Below are 17,900 nucleotides of genomic sequence, written 5' to 3' on the forward strand. Positions count from 1 at the left end.
TTACAAAATTATAGAGCAAAAGACACAAATTTTAGAAATTTTTATTTTCAAGTGGAGTAAAAAATCTCCAACATTTTCCATTAAAATTCCTAATTCTGCCAATTTTAGTTCTAAAGCAATGAAATTTGGGAAGATTGCTAGTAATAAACTACTTATTAGTTGAACTAAATTTCAAAATTATAGAGCAAAAGACACAAATTTTAGAAAATTTTTATTTTGAAAAAGCCAATAATCTCCAATATTTTTTTAAAAAATTCTAATTCTGTCAATTTTTGTTTAAAATCAATGAAATTTACGGAGGTTGTTCCTTATGAACTATTTATTCATTGTCCTAAATTGCAAAATTATAGAGCAAAAGACACAAATTTTTGAATTTTTTATTTTCAAGTAGAGTCAAAAATATCTAACATTTTCCATTAAAATTTTTAAATCTGCAAATTTTTGTTCTAAAGCAATGAGATTTGGGAAGGTTACTACTTATAAACTACTTATAAGTATCACAAAATTTGAAAATTATAGAGCAAAAGACAGAAATTTTAGAAAATTGTCTTTTTGATAAAAGCCAAAAATCTCCAACATTTAAAAAAAAAATCAAATTCTGTCAATTTTTGTTTAAAATCAATTAAATTTACGGAGGTTGTTACTTATGAACTATTTATTAATTGTCTTAAATTGCAAAATTATAGAGCAAAAGACAAATTTTAGAAAATTTTATTTTCAAGTTGAACTAAAAATGTTCAACATTTTCCAATAAAATTCCTAATTCTGTCAAAATGAGCTCATTTCTTTTGCTGTTGACTGTACAAAACTCCCGAAAAACCATTGTGGTTTTCCCCCCTTAATTTTGAAGCAGCACTAGATTTGTTTAGCAATTGAAATTGAGCAGTTACCCAAAACGGCCAGATATACAAATTAATTCAGATAGCGCTCAAACCAATAAATCACGTAACATTTTCCCGTGTATAGATGTAGATGTGTCATATAATATTGACTAATTCATATTGCGCACAGATAACAATAATAGAATTACCGGGAGTGTGTAATTTGTTTGGGAATTAATTTCGTGCATAAACAGAGCTCGTTTTATTTCAGTTTTTGGCCAAACAAATCTCGCCTGTAGACTTCCTCAAAGCCGATATTTGCTCAATATCCTGTTTATTTCCAAAAAACAACTAGTCCAGAAGTATCCAGTCCAAACATCGAGATCAATCGATTGTAAATACGAAATACGAGCCAGCTCCACCGATACAAATACTTTGCTCGAATATTTCATCCAACCTGAATTAAACTTTAGAATTCTTCCGACAATTTTCCTCTGATATCGATCACGTTTTTTCGACTAAATCAAAACTCTCTTGGTCAACTTCATTAACCGTGGAACTTTCTTCGATTCAACTTTACGAACCCGAAGCGTTTTCTGTTATTCACGCAAAAGTTTTGACAAATTATTGTTTGTGTTACATTGTTTCGCTAGATCGTAAAACTGTCTTTTTATTACGTCTCCGAGAACAAGAAATTAATGCGTCCGTAATTTAACGCAATTGTACTTTTCAATTAGAGTGGAAATGGAGACACTTAAAACATTAGGAATTCTAAGGAGTTTTCAGAGGTTTAGGCGCCACAAAAAAGAATGAGTTAGGTACAAGCCGGCAAAAAGAGAAGCTCAGAGGATTTTGGCAGAGACGGAATTTTTTGTGCCTCAGTTTGCTCGGTTTGTTGTAATTTTAAGGTGTCGATTCCCAGTCCTGACAGAATCAAAAAGTTACAAGCACGCACATAGTAGTTATTTGTGTGACTAGGGTGGAAACGTCATTTATTTAGGGAAATTTTATCAGTTGGAAAATAGGTTGGTACGATCGCATTCAAATCGAATTATTAATCGAAGATTAATTTAAAATCCAAATGTCAGAATTTCGTGCTTTTGTTGTAAATAAATAAAACCAACATTTCTAAATGCCGCGTTTGAATGCCTCAGACTCGATGAGAAACCACTTCACTGACTTGGCATATAAATAACTATTATCTGATGTACTGACTTTACCCTACATTTACTCACTTGAAAATAAAAACCTCTAAAATTTGTGTCTTTTGCTTTAATATTTTGCAATTTTGAACAATTAATAAATAGTTTAAAACTAATAACTTCCGTAAATTTTATTAATTTTGAACAAAAATTGACAGAATTAGAATTTTTCTTAATAAATGTTGGCCTTTATCAAAAAGACAATTTTCTAAAATTTCTGTCTTTTGCTCCATAATTTTGAAATTTTGTGATACTTATAAGTAGTTTATAAGTAGTAATCCTCCCAAATTTCATTGCCTTAGAACAAAAATTGGCAGAATTAAAAATTTTAATGGAAAATATTGGATATTTTTGCCTCTACTTGAAAATGAAAAATTCAAAAATTTGCGTCTTTTGCTCTATAATTTTGAAATTTAGGACAATGAATAAATAGTTCATAAGGAACAACCTCCGTAAATTTCATTGATTTTAAACAAAGATTGCCAGAATTAGAATTTTTCTTAAAAAATGTTGGAGATTTTTGGCTTTCTCAAAATGAATTTTTTCTAAAATTTGTGTCTTTTGCTCTATAATTTTGAAAATTAGTTCAACTAATAAGTAGTTTATTACTAGCATTCTTCCCAAATTTTATTGCTTTAGAAAAAAAATTGTCAGAATTAGGAATTTGATTGGAAAATGTTGGAAATTTTTCATCCACTTGAAAAAAAAGTTTTAAAAATTTGTGTCTTTTGTTCTATACTTTTGCAATTTAAGACAATAAATAGTTCATAAATAACAACTTCCGTAAATTTTAGTAATTTTGAACAAAAATTGACAAAATTAGAATTTTTCTTAAAAAATGTTGGAGATTTTTGGCTTTTCTCAAAAAGAAAATTTTCTAAAATTTCTGTCTTTTGCTTCATCACCTTAAAATTTAGTGCAACTAATAAGTAGTTAATAAGAAGCAACCTCCCTAAATTTCATTGCTCTAGAAAAAAAATTGGCAGAATTAGGAATTTTAATGGAAAATGTTGGATATTTTTGACTTCACTTGAAAATAAAAAATTCTAAAATTTGTGTCTTTTGCTTTATAATTTTGTAATTTAGTGCAAATAATAAATAGTTCAAAACTAGTAACCTCCGCAAATTTTATTGCTTTAGAATAAAAATTGACAGAATTAGAAAACCTCTTCAAAACAGTTTATGCAATGATGCCAACTAGCTAATAAATGCAACAATAGTTATTTATTTTGACTTCTGGTTTAAAAAACGTCATTTACTCATTGAAGGAAATTTTGTCACTTGGGAAATAGGTTGGTACTATCGCATTCAAATCGAACAATTGATCATAAAGATTAATTTAAATGACACAGGTACACGAATTGACAAATATGGCAAAGTTCTGAAATCGATATCTCGCTTATTTTTTAGAGTAAATTTGCGTTATTTACCTCATTTTACGCAGAATTTTGCTTAGATTCCAAATATGAGATTGAATCTTAGATCCGACGACAAATAACTGAGTTATGACCGATCCAAGTTTCAAATAGTTGATTTTCATTTTTCTAATTTTTAAAACTAAATACAGGATGTCCGGAAAGTGGCGCACCACCTTAAACGGGGGCAATTTCGTGATCCCCAGAGTACCAAAAAATGTTAAAAAAAATTCCAGGCCCTCTGTTTTCGCAGGAGCACCAAAAGAAAATTAGGAAAATGACAACATTGCTGAACTGTTCCCCCAATAAATTAAATTTCCAGTATTCAAAGCCATAGTAACTTTGCTGTTGTATTGTTGGCGTTAGTCTGAGATTGTTGATTCAAAAATCTTGTTAACAGTTTTTAGGCATTTCTTGCAAGATTTTTCCGATTTTTTTTGCAGATTTCCTTTGCGCAAAATGTCTTTTAGGTAACGAATTCATTTGAACCTAAAATTATTGCACAGAAATCGTTAATTTTGACGTTAAACTTTTATTCTTCAATCCATCATATCTCGAAAAATTGAAGACATGGATTTTTTAAAACATTTTTCCGGTGATCTATGACATTGTCCGATAACACAGTATTACGGTGGTGCGCGACTTTCCGGCCATCCTGTATCTCAGACACTTTTACGCATATGTCAGATACGCGTAGGTATGGTAAACAACTTCAAAACGGAACCTTACAGATAGTAGTGTTTTTAACAACAAATCTGAAAATTCTGCTGCTGCCTACACCCTGCAGATTAACGCAAATGAAATGTTTATTCCTTCCCACGCAATCTTCTCGAAATGTGTTTTTCTATGGTCTCTTAAATTTTGTTGTTCTAGGAAATTTACGACAGAATCAATAACGAGCTACAACCTGAAACAATGTGCACAGTCGGACACATTTCAATCAATCTTCGTCCAACTTAATTTTGCATTAATAAAGGACGCGTACCAGAGTCTGCAATTGCTCGAATTTTAACTCCGCAATATGAACCAACATAAAACATTGAATTCCACGGTTTTATTTGTCTAATATTTTATCTCGCAAGCTCTTTCTTCCCGTGAAATTACACTTATGCTGACTTCAGATTAATGCGCGGTTTTGATAACAGCACCTAGCGAAATTTCATTAAGTTCGCAAAGTTTTAATGGCGCATTAACATGATTTTTTTATTTCAGAACTGCGTCCAACTTTCCATCCAACGGTCAATTCTTAAAATGCGTAAGTATGCGTGGAGTTATCTCATTTCATCCAAAATGCAGCCTTCCAACCCTCTGGGGTTATGAAGGAGAAAAAACAGCCGCTCCAATAAACCCTCTTATCGATTACACAATAAAAATAATTCACTCCCTTTAAGAGCGTCAAAACAAATTTAATTTACTACAGCATCGTGTGAATTATCGTTTTCTTTCTTTCGCCCATCTTTTACTGTCGCTAATCATTACGCATTGAGAACGGAAAAACTGTTAATCTCGCAAACATATTCCAGCGAAATTAAAGGTACAACGGGATTTTCTCCGTGTCTCGTTCGTACAAAACCTTTCAGAGGCGCTTTCTGTTTAACATATTCCACAAAGAAAATAACAGCTGCCGATTCAATTTGGTTTTAGAGACAAGATAAAAATAGATGCGGCCAAAGATTGTTCTAAAATTTACACGATTATTGGGGCGACTATTATAATATTAAAGAACAAGCTCTGTGGGGACCGATGAAGCGAAATTTTAAGATGTTTGAGCCGCGTCTAGACTTGTTTTTGTCGAGATAAGCGTTGGCAAAAACAGGAAATTTTGTCTCATTTGTTTGACATTTTTTTATTTTTTTTATCTTTTAATTCCACAAGATTCCAAAGAATTAAACTTAAATTGAACGTTAAAAAATATCTAAATTGGTGTACATTATGACGAAGGCAAAGACAGAATTCGGTTTTCAGTTGTTGCAAAATAATAGGCGCACCTAATAATTTGACACTTGACAAGTATTCATATAATATTTTGGATTTTTTGGTTTGTTTTCAACATAAAAATTTCTAAATTTATTCTATTTTGCTCTATGGATCTGTAATTTGGTCTAGTTAATGAAAAAGTCCAAATTACTAATCTACCCAAATTTGGTTAAAATCTAATCAAAATTCTAAAAATTACAAGTATTAAAATAATATTTCGGATTTTGTCGGTTCAATTTCAAAATAAAAATTTCTAAAATTGTTTTTTTTTGCTCTGTGGTTTTGTAATTTGGTCTAATTAATTTGAGAGTTAAAATTAGTAATCTACCCAAATTTGATTAAAATCGAATCAAAATTCTAAGAGTTACAAGTATTAATATAATATTTCGGATTTTTTTGGTTCGATTTTAAAATAAAAATTTATAAAATTGTTCTATTTTGCTCTATGGATCTGTAATTTGGTCTAATTAATTGAAAAGCTTAAATTAGTAATCTACCCAAATTTGGTTAAAATCTAATCAAAACTGTAAAAATTACAAGTATTAAAATAATATTTCGGATTTTTTCGGTTCGATTCCAAAATAAAAATTTCTAAAAATGTTTTTTTTTGCTCTGTGGTTTTAATTTAGTCTAATTAATTTGAGAGTTAAAATTAGTAATCTACCCAAATTTGATTAAAATCGAATCAAAATTCTAAGAGTTACAAGCATTAATACATATAATATTTCGGATTTTTTCGGTTCGATTTTAAAATAAAAATTTATAAAATTGTTTCCTTTTGCTCTGTGGTTTTGTAATTTGGTCTAATTAATTAGAAAGCTAAAATTAGTAGTCTACCCAAATTTGGTTAAAATCTAATCAAAATTCTAAAAATTACAAGTATTAAAATAACTATTTCGGATTTTTTCGGTTCGATTTCAAAATAAAAATTTCTTAAATTGTTATTTTTTGCTCTGTGGTTTTGTAATTTGGTCCAATTAGTTAGAAAATCCAAATTAGTAATCTACCCAAATTTAGTAAAAATCGAATCAAAATTCTAAGAGTTACAAGTATTAATATAACATTTCGTATTTTTTCGGTTCGATTTTAAAATAAAAATTTATAAAATTGTTCTATTTTGCTCCATGAATCTGTAATTTGGTCTAATTAATTAAAAATCCAAATTACTAATCTACCCAAATTTGGTTAAAATCTAATCAAAATTCTAAAAATTGCAAGTATTAAAATAATATCTCGGATTTTTTTGGTTGGATTTCAAAAAAAAGTTTCTAAAATTGTTATTTTTTGTTTTATGGATCTGTAATTTGGTCCAAATAATTGAAAAGCTTAAATTAGTAATCTACCCAAATTTGGTTAAAATCTAATCAAAATTCTAAAAATTACAAGCATTAAAATAATATTTCAAATTTTTTCGGTTCGATTTCAAAATAAAAATTTCTAAAATTGTTTTTTTTTGCTCTGTGGTTTTAATTTAGTCTAATTAATTTGAGAGTTAAAATTAGTAATCTACCCAAATTTGATTAAAATCGAATCAAAATTCTAAGAGTTACAAGCATTAATACATTTAATATTTCGGATTTTTTCGGTTCGATTTTAAAATAAAAATTTATAAAATTGTTTCCTTTTGCTCTGTGGTTTTGTAATTTGGTCTAATTAATTAGAAAGCTAAAATTAGTAGTCTACCCAAATTTGGTTAAAATCTAATCAAAATTCTAAAAATTACAAGTATTAAAATAATATTTCGGATTTTGTCGGTTCAATTTCAAAATAAAAATTTCTAAAATTGTTCTATTTTGATCTGTGGATCTGTAATTTGGTTTAATTAATTGTAATGTCCAAATTAGTAATCTACCCACATTTGGATAAAATATAATCAAAATTCTAAAAATTACAAGTATTAAAATAATATTTCGGATTTTTTCGGTTCGATTTCAAAATAAAAATTTCTTAAATTGTTATTTTTTGCTCTGTGGTTTTGTAATTTGGTCCAATTAGTTAGAAAATCCAAATTAGTAATCTACCCAAATTTAGTTAAAATCGAATCAAAATTCTAAGAGTTACAAGTATTAATATAACATTTCGGATTTTTTCGGTTCGATTTTAAAATAAAAATTTATAAAATTGTTCTATTTTGCTCCATGAATCTGTAATTTGGTTTAATTAATTAAAAGTCCAAATTACTAATCTACCCAAATTTGGTTAAAATCTAATCAAAATTCTAAAAATTGCAAGTATTAAAATAATATCTCGGATTTTTTTGGTTGGATTTAAAAAAAAAGTTTCTAAAATTGTTTCCTTTTGCCTGTGGTTTTGTAATTTGGTCTAATTAATTAGAAAGCTAAAATTAGTAGTCTACCCAAATTTGGTTAAAATCTAATCAAAATTCTAAAAATTACAAGTATTAAAATAATATTTCGGATTTTGTCGGTTCAATTTCAAAATAAAAATTTCTAAAATTGTTCTATTTTGATCTGTGGATCTGTAATTTGGTTTAATTAATTGTAATGTCCAAATTAGTAATCTACCCACATTTGGATAAAATATAATCAAAATTCTAAAAATTACAAGTATTAAAATAATATTTCGGATTTTTTCGGTTCGATTTCAAAATAAAAATTTCTTAAATTGTTATTTTTTGCTCTGTGGTTTTGTAATTTGGTCCAATTAGTTAGAAAATCCAAATTAGTAATCTACCCAAATTTAGTTAAAATCGAATCAAAATTCTAAGAGTTACAAGTATTAATATAACATTTCGGATTTTTTCGGTTCGATTTTAAAATAAAAATTTATAAAATTGTTCTATTTTGCTCCATGAATCTGTAATTTGGTTTAATTAATTAAAAGTCCAAATTACTAATCTACCCAAATTTGGTTAAAATCTAATCAAAATTCTAAAAATTGCAAGTATTAAAATAATATCTCGGATTTTTTTGGTTGGATTTAAAAAAAAAGTTTCTAAAATTGTTTCCTTTTGCCTGTGGTTTTGTAATTTGGTCTAATTAATTAGAAAGCTAAAATTAGTAGTCTACCCAAATTTGGTTAAAATCTAATCAAAATTCTAAAAATTACAAGTATTAAAATATTTCGGATTTTTTCGGTTCGATTTCAAAATAAAAATTTCTATAATTGTTTTCTTTTGCTCTGTGGTTTTGTAATTTAGTCTAATTAATTTGAGAGTTAAAATTAGTAATCTACCCAAATTTGATTAAAATCGAATCAAAATTCTAAGAGTTACAAGCATTAATACATATAACATTTCGGATTTTTTCGGTTCGATTTTAAAATAAAAATTTATAAAATTGTTCTATTTTGCTCTATAAATCTGTAATTTGGTCTAATAAATTGGAAAGTACAAATTAGTAATCTACCCAAATTTGGTTGAAATATAATCAAAATTCTAAAAATAACAAGTATTAAAATTATATGTATTTCAGTTCGATTTCCAAATAAAAATTCCTAAAATTGTTTTCTTTTGCTTTATGGTTTTGTAATTTAGTCTAATTATTTAGAGTGTCTAAATCAGTAATAAACCCAAATTTGGTCAAAATCTAATCAAAATTCTAAAAATTACAAGTATTAAAATTATATTTCGATTTTTGACTCTTTTTCAGTGTAAAATGCAGCGATTTTCGTAATTTTTGGAGTGTAATACTATTTTAGCAATACAATTATTGGGGCAAAATTAAAATCCCAAATACCCGCATGTAAGTTTGAAAATAATAAAAATTATGAGTGCGTCTATCATTTTGCAACCGACTGTATTTTGATTGCAACTCGCCGGTTATCTTCGCCTGTTTATAGCGTCAAGCACGCTCTTTTAATATTCCTCAAAAAAGCTAGATAATGTAACAACCCACCACTGTTCACCAAGCTGGAATTCAAAACGTTTGCGAGAAAAATTTATTACCATTTGTGAAATTTTTTGTTATTGCAACCACTAAATCAGACGTTGGACGGAATTTATTTCTCGTTTTTAATAAAGACACGTCGTCTAAATTACCTGTGTCTTAAGGGACCCCAAATAATCTTCAAAGTGGGTAGTAATCAGATTAATTCTAATTTCACGAGGGTGCAGGTGGATCAACAATACCACGTATAAATATTATCTCGAACCTAATCTAACACTCGTTCAATAAATGGATTAGAATGATGAATAATTGATATAAATATCACTTGAATATTCAAACTAATTGTTTCGTGGGTTTGATTAATACGGAGGTGGCTGGTGATTAAACGACAGGAATTTGCGAAATAAGGGGGATTTAGGGTGTTCTGTCTAAAACACGTTTTTTTTTTAAAGCGCACATTTAATTTATAAGCATGAGTGACTAGAAGGTTTTAAAAAGCTTACCCGAAAAAAGTAATTAACACGGCAAACAACGCACGCTGGAGGATTAGAAAGGTTGTTGGTTTAGAGAGGTTGAAGAACAAAAAAAAAATTGGGGGCTTTGTATTGAGTGCGCGAGATTTAAATAGCGCGAAACTTCATATTATTTTATTGTTCGATTAATTGTTTATTTTAGTTTTTAAAGTTGCGGATGCAGCATGTCGCGGGTCGGAATTGAAAATTTCGCGGCGATTTCAAATGCAAATTTGCTACCTACTAGATAGGATTCGATCACTCTATGGTATTTTGAGGGAGATGAGCTCAAATTCACAGGGAAAGAGCTTTAATAAAATCGTTAAAAGTTAAAACTGTTCCCTTACATGGTGTAAGACGACTATGGAAATTTACACGAAAAACCCATGCAAAATCTGAGAAATAAATTTGAATTTCATCTGTGCTTCCAAATAAAATTTAAATTGTAAAATTAATATTGGTTGACCAATTTTAAGAAAAATGTTTCTGTCTAAATCAAAAATTTCCATAATTCTAAGACCAACTTTTAAATTATATTCATTATATTCACAGTCAAGCGGAGATCCTAAACAAACATGTGTAAGAACCGAAAAAGTCTAAACATCCTTTAAAATCCTTTTATTACTAAGCACAAACACTCTGTATATTAAACTGCTTGTGTTAATAGTAATAAGCCGAAAAATGAACAATCAAATGCGCCTAAAGTTTCTCTGAATAAAAAAATGTTTATAAATGAATATAGGCTAGTACTTTACCTTGCTAGATATTTTCTCAGAGCAGCACTCTGTAGCACAAATTTCCGAAACGACCGTCTTTATTAGAAGTCGAACCACAACTGATTAATAAAGAGATTAATACGTAATTTCCTAATTGCTTAGGTATTTCTGCATTTTTTTTTAGCGAACAAAAAATAATCAGGTGGCTCTTATTGCCATAAGAGTAATGAATGACAACTTTTTAGAAGGTCGAGTTACAAAATAAATCCAAATATGCGCAGTGTCCAAACGATTTGTAGACAAAACTGATTTTACAATTTTACATAGTTTGAAAATCTTTGATAAGGTAGCAACAATAGTGCGAGAAAAACGATGGCGAAAACTTCATAGCTGTTGCACTAAAATTACTAAAGTTATAAATTTGGAGGAAAGATTTCTAACATGTTTGCTTCGCTATAAAAATAAAAATTTCTGAAATAGGTGTCTTTTGATCTACAACGTGGCAATTTAGCAGAGTTAATAAACGATTAAAAACAAGTAATCTTCCCAAATTTCAATTAAGTAACACTAAAATTACCAAAATTACGAATATTAAGGAAGGATTTCTCATTTTTTGGCTTCGCCTTGAAAATAAAAGTTTTTAAAAATTTGCGTCCTTTGATCTACAATGTTGCAATTTGGCAGAGTTAATAAACGATTGAATACTAGTAATTTTCCCAAATTTCATAGTTGTAGCATTAAAATTACCAAAATTACGAATTTTAAGAGAGAATTTCTCATTTTTTGGCTTCGCCTTGAAAATAAACATTTCTAAAAATTTGTGTCTTGTGATCTACAATGTGGCAATTTAGCAGAGTTAATAAACAATTAAAAACTTGTAATTTCCCTAAATTTCATAGTTGTAGCATTAAAATTACCAAAATTACGAATTTTTGATGAAGGATTTCTCATATTTCTGCTTCGCCTCGAAAATAAAAATTTCTAAAACTTGTGTCTTTTGATCTACAATGTTGCAATTTGACAGAGTTAATAAACATTTAAAAACTACTAATTTCCCCAAATTTCACAGACGTAGCACTAAAATTACCAAAATTACGAATTTTAAGAGAGGATTTCTCATTTTTTGGCTTCGCTTTGAAAATAAAAATTTCTAAAAATTGTCTCTTTTGATCTACAATGTTGCAATTTAGCAGAGTTAATAAACGATTAAAAACTAGTAATTTTCCCAAATTTCATAGTTGTAGCATTAAAATTACCAAAATTACGGATTTTTGGTGAAGGATTTCTCATATTTCAGCTTTGCCTCGAAAATAAAAATTTCCAAAACTTGTGTCTTTCGATCTACAATGTTGCAATTTGGCAGAGTTTATGAATGATTAAAAACTAATAACTTCCTCAAATTTCATAATTATAGCACTAAAACTACCAAAATTACGAATTTTAGGGTAGGATTTCTCATATTTTGCCTTCGTCTGTCTGCAAAATAAAAATTTATAAAATTTGTCTCTTTTGATCTACAATATTGCAATTTGGCAAACTTATTAAACGTTTAAAAACTACTAATTTCCCCAAATTTCACAGACGTAGCACTAAAATTACCAAAATTATGAATTTTAAGAGAGGATTTCTCATTTTTTGACTTCGCCTTGAAAATAAAAATTTCTAAAAATTTGTGTCTTTTTATCTACAATGTTGCAATTTGGCAGAGTTTATAAACGATTAAAAACTAATAACTTTCCCAAATTTCATAGTTGTAGCACTAAAATTACCAAAATTACGAATTTTAAGAGAGGATTTCTCATTTTTTGGCTTCGCCTTGAAAATAAAAATTTCTAAAAATTTGTGTCTTTTCATCTACAATGTTGCAATTTAGCAGAGTTAATAAACGATTAAAAACTATTAATTTCCCCAAGTTTCACCGACGTACCACTAAAATTACCAAAATTACGAATTTTAAGAGAAGATTTCTCATTTTTTGGCTTCGCCTTAAAAATAAAAATTTCTAAAAATTTGTGTCTTGATCTACAATTTTGCAATTTGGCAGAGTTAATAAACGATTAAAAACTAGTAATTTCTCTAAGTTTTTTAGTTGTAGCATTAAAATTACCAAAATTAAAATAAAAATTTCTAAAAATTTGTGTCTTTTGATCTACAATATTGCAATTTGGCAGAGTTAATAAACGATTAAAAACTAGTAATTTCTCTAAGTTTTTTAGTTGTAGCATTAAAATTACCAAAATTACGAATTTTAGTGAAGGAGGGCGAAAACTTTTGTGTTGTAACAACGAAAATTTCGAAAATCTGTGTCTCTTGCTCTAGAATTTTGAAATTTTGTATACTTAATAAATGACCCTAAAATAGTAATTTCCCCAAATTTCATAGCTGTAGCACTAAAATTACCAAAATTACGATTTTTAGAAAAGAAGATCGGTAATTTTTGGGTGTCTCAAAAATGAAAAATTCTAAAATCTGTGTCTCTTGAATTTTGAAATTTCGTAGACATAATAAGTGACATTTCAATAGTAATTTCCCCAAATTTTATAGCTGTGGCACTAAAATTACTAAAATTACAAGACATTTTTTGTTCGTTTTTCCCGGAATCGAGAAATTCAAATTTATTGTATTCAATTAACGCGAGTTCAAAAGCAAACACGGCCTGATAATCAGAAGACCTTTGTCCCTTGAACATCCAGAATAGAGCATTGTAAATTATTCAAACTTTTTCAACGTAAATAAAATTGCCAACGGCCAAATTCCGGTTTTTAAAATACATATTTATCTCGTTGTTAATACAAAACGTACGTCTGTTTTTTCCATTGAAAACCACATTTCTTTTACTCAAAAACCATTTTCTATTATTGTATCATCGTTTAAGCTGTGACATAAATTTCGAGCTTGGAATGATTTGAATGTGGAAGCTCTGCTCACCGAGCTTGACGTGCATATTACAACTCGTCGATAAAATATCGAGAAACTGCAAGATGAATATAAATATCTTCTCTTTGACAAGTGTAATTAATACAGAGTGGATTTGCCATGATCGATTTTACAGTTTTTTCACTCCTTTTTGTAAGAAGATTATCTCAGGTGTGCTTAAGTCTCTGTAAATTTTTCAACAGAGGATGTTACACTTGTAAAATGTAAATGTGGGTTTATCTATGAGCCTGTAAGACAACAGTGTCGTCTGTAAAACTTGGCAGCTGTTCGTAGTTTTAAAATATTTACTTGTTTAGTCCCGTTGCCGGAATTACGCTTTATAGCCCTTCTGCTGCTATTATTTAATGACGTGTCTAAAAAAACACAATAAAAATGAAAGAGTTATAACTAGAGAAAATTTTAAGATCAGATCGTCGTGTCTTCACTTTGGCTGTAATTTAAACGGTTTAAGTCAGCACTCTGCGCCAAATGCAGTTTCCTTTTCCGCTTCCCGGGGAATTCCCACGTAACAGAATGTACATATTTGCCGAACGAATCAAATCAAACACAACCAGTCCCTCGGTCAATTTTCGCAACGTGTCGCGGAAAAGCAGAAGAGTGCCTCGACTTGATTTATTTGCAGTTGGCAACTTCCCGTGCTAATGATGGAAGCAGCACATCAAAAATGTATTTTCCGCTACAGATCGAGTGATGCGAACGGAATTATCCGAAGGCATTAATTTGTGATGGCGTGAAAAACAACGAAACGTGATTCTGGTTGAGCTGCCTTCGGGGCCTCCGACGCTATATGAAACGGAAAGCAAAACGATGACGAAGAACGCCAACAAAACACATACAATGATATAGAAAATAAGAGCCGAGCGATGATGAAAAGAACAAGTCGACTGTGACGAACGTTATCGACTATTTGTTGGGAGACTATATAGAAATTAGAGGCAATGTTTTGCTTCGCTTGTCACATTTAATTACCGATCGCCGTTTCCAAGCGAGGATTTAACATTTCCATCCGTTTTTTTTTTTTACAGGTTGAACTCGGTTGACCAACGACAGTTATGACAGCCTTCTGGAATCGTCGCAAGCAAAAGCCGATCTAAGGTGAGTCGCGCAAAAGCTGCTGCAAATTTTGACATTTTCGTCGGGGAATTCGTCCCTAGTCAAAAAAAAATTCAAAATGATGATGAATGTAATTTGTGTTGTGCCGCTCGCATTGTTCTATGTTTGAACTAATTCTCTGTCAATAGTGTCAGTTGTCAAACGTCAAAATCGTAAACTGGGAAAAAATTAGACAAAAATTGACTCAGCGATTGACTGGTCCTTGTAAGCTCTAAATTATTAACCAATTGGAATGCACATATTGGATTTAGTTGGCTAGCCTTGGTTTTATCGTGCGTTGAAGTAAAATCCTGAGCTGGGGAGGCGTTGGAAACTTACAACTTTTTTCTATTTTAAAAATGTAAAATTTGACAACTAACCTTAAATTATTTCGGGGGTGACAAAAGAGAGGTTGGGAATCCAGCGCCAATCTGCGGACTTCCGAGGATTCTGAAAACAATAAAAAAATTAAAGAACGAAGCGAATGGATAAATTAAAAATTGAATAAATTATTTTCTCTTCTCAGGCGTTGGCGGGAAATTCAAATTTTACACTGTTACAGACGGTTTACTTTTGCCAACTGCGCCAAAAAATGTCGAAAAATCAACTAAATTTGAAGTTAACTGACGATTTTCTCTATATAAAAAATGGTTTTTGAAAGTGTTTCCGCAAAGTAGAGATCATAATGCATAAAATAACGAAGTTTTATCAAAATTCAACACTTAAATCTAGAAAAATCGCCTAAAATGTGCTTAAAATCCGCAAAATTCGTTGAAAAATCAACTAAATAACGAAAATTTCTAAATTCGATGTTTCTTGCTCTAGAATTTTGAAATCTCGTAGACTTAATAAGTGACACTAAAATAGTAAATTCCCCTAATTTCATGACTGTAGTACTAAAATTACCAAAGTTTCGATTTTTCGAAATGGAGATTGGAGATTTTTGCGTTTTCTAATTAAAGAAAATTTCTAAAATCTGTGTCTTTTGCTCTAGAATTTTGAAATTTTGAAGACTTAATAAGTGACACTAAAATGGTAATTTTCCCAAATTTCATGACTGTAGCACTAAAATTACCAAAATTACGATTTTTGGAGTTGGTGATTGCCAATTTTTGCATTAGCTTAAAAATGAAAATTTCTAAAATACGTGTCTCTTGTTCTAAATTTTTTAAATTTAGTAGACTTAATAAGTGACACCAAAATAGTAATTTCCCCAAATTTCATAGCTGAAGCACTAAAATTACCAAAATTACGATTTTTATAGATGGAAATTGTCAATTTTTGGGTTCTGTCAAAAATAAAAATTTCTAAAATCTGTGTCTGTTGTTTAGGAATTTTGAAATTTTCTAGACTTAATAAGTGACACTAAAATAGTAATTTCCCCAAATTTCATGACTGTAGCACTAAAATTACCAAAGTTACGATTTTGCGAGAAGAAAATTGGAGATTTTTGCGTTTTCTAAAAAAAGAAAATTTCTAAAATCTGTGTCTTTTGCTCTAGAATTTTGAAATTTTGAAGACTTAATAAGTGACACTAAAATAGTAATTTCCCCAAATTTCATAGCTGTAGTACTAAAATTACCAAAGTTACGATTTTTCGAGATGGAGATTGGAAATTTTGCGTTTTCCAAAAAAAAGAAAATTTCTAAAATCTGTGTCTTTTGCTCTAGAATTTTGAAATTTTGAAGACTTAATAAGTGACACTAAAATAGTAATTTCCCCAAATTTCATAGCTGTAGCACTAAAATTACCAAAGTTACGATTTTTCGAGATGGAGATTGGAGATTTTGCGTTTTCCAAAAAAAAGAAAATTTCTAAAATCTGTGTCTTTTGCTCTAGAATTTTGAAATTTTGAAGACTTAATAAGTGACACTAAAATGGTAATTTTCCCAAATTTCATGACTGTAGCACTAAAATTACCAAAATTACGATTTTTGGAGTTGGTGATTGCCAATTTTTGCATTAGCTTAAAAATGAAAATTTCTAAAATACGTGTCTCTTGTTCTAAATTTTTTAAATTTAGTAGACTTAATAAGTGACACCAAAATAGTAATTTCCCCAAATTTCATAGCTGAAGCACTAAAATTACCAAAATTACGATTTTTATAAATGGAAATTGTCAATTTTTGGGTTCTGTCAAAAATAAAAATTTCTAAAATCTGTGTCTGTTGTTTAGGAATTTTGAAATTTTCTAGACTTAATAAGTGACACTAAAATAGTAATTTCCTCAAATTTCATGACTGTAGCACTAAAATTACCAAAGTTACGATTTTGCGAGAAGAAAATTGGAGATTTTTGCGTTTTCTAAAAAAAGAAAATTTCTAAAATCTGTGTCTTTTGCTCTAGAATTTTGAAATTTTGAAGACTTAATAAGTGACACTAAAATAGTAATTTCCCCAAATTTCATAGCTGTAGCACTAAAATTACGAAAGTTACGATTTTTCGAGATGGAGATTGGAGATTTTGCGTTTTCTAAAAAAAGAAAATTTCTAAAATCTGTGTCTTTTGCTCTAGAATTTTGAAATTTTGAAGACTTAATAAGTGACACCAAAATGGTAATTTTCCCAAATTTCATGACTGTAGCACTAAAATTACCAAAATTACGATTTTTGGAGTTGGTGATTGCCAATTTTTGCATTAGCTTAAAAATGAAAATTTCTAAAATACGTGTCTCTTGTTCTAAATTTTTTAAATTTAGTAGACTTAATAAGTGACACCAAAATAGTAATTTCCCCTAATTTCATAGCTGAAGCACTAAAATTACCAAAATTACGATTTTTATAGATGGAAATTGTCAATTTTTGGGTTCTGTCAAAAATAAAAATTTCTAAAATCTGTGTCTGTTGTTTAGGAATTTTGAAATTTTCTAGACTTAATAAGTGACACTAAAATAGTAATTTCCTCAAATTTCATGACTGTAGCACTAAAATTACCAAAGTTACGATTTTGCGAGAAGAAAATTGGAGATTTTTGCGTTTTCTAAAAAGAGAAAATTTCTAAAATCTGTGTCTTTTGCTCTAGAATTTTGAAATTTTGAAGACTTAATAAGTGACACTAAAATAGTAATTTCCCCAAATTTCATAGCTGTAGCACTGAAATTACCAAAGTTACGATTTTTCGAGATGGAGATTGGAGATTTTGCGTTTTCTAAAAAAGAAAATTTCTAAAATCTGTGTCTTTTGCTCTAGAATTTTGAAATTTTGAAGACTTAATAAGTGACACTAAAATGGTAATTTTCCCAAATTTCATGACTGTAGCACTAAAATTACCAAAATTACGATTTTTGGAGTTGGTGATTGCCAATTTTTGCATTAGCTTAAAAATGAAAATTTCTAAAATACGTGTCTCTTGTTCTAAATTTTTTAAATTTAGTAGACTTA

The 17,900-nt window shown here is 29.2% G+C and overlaps 1 protein-coding gene across 1 annotated transcript in view; it reads left to right on the top strand.

The window, feature by feature from the left end:
- The window catches only part of LOC148166621 (uncharacterized), an 86,235-nt gene that overhangs the window by 46,257 nt on the left and 22,078 nt on the right, over positions 1-17,900 (top strand). Inside the window, exons 2-3 of the mRNA XM_088048925.1 lie at positions 4,651-4,693; positions 14,454-14,523. The gene's annotated coding sequence lies outside the window, so the exon portion shown is untranslated. The remainder of the gene's footprint in view (positions 1-4,650; positions 4,694-14,453; positions 14,524-17,900) is intronic.

Source organism: Gnatocerus cornutus, unplaced genomic scaffold, assembly GCF_029298725.1.
Source record: "Gnatocerus cornutus isolate USDA-ARS CGAHR unplaced genomic scaffold, icGnaCorn1.1 ctg00000023.1, whole genome shotgun sequence".
Lineage (NCBI taxonomy): Eukaryota > Metazoa > Arthropoda > Insecta > Coleoptera > Tenebrionidae > Gnatocerus > Gnatocerus cornutus.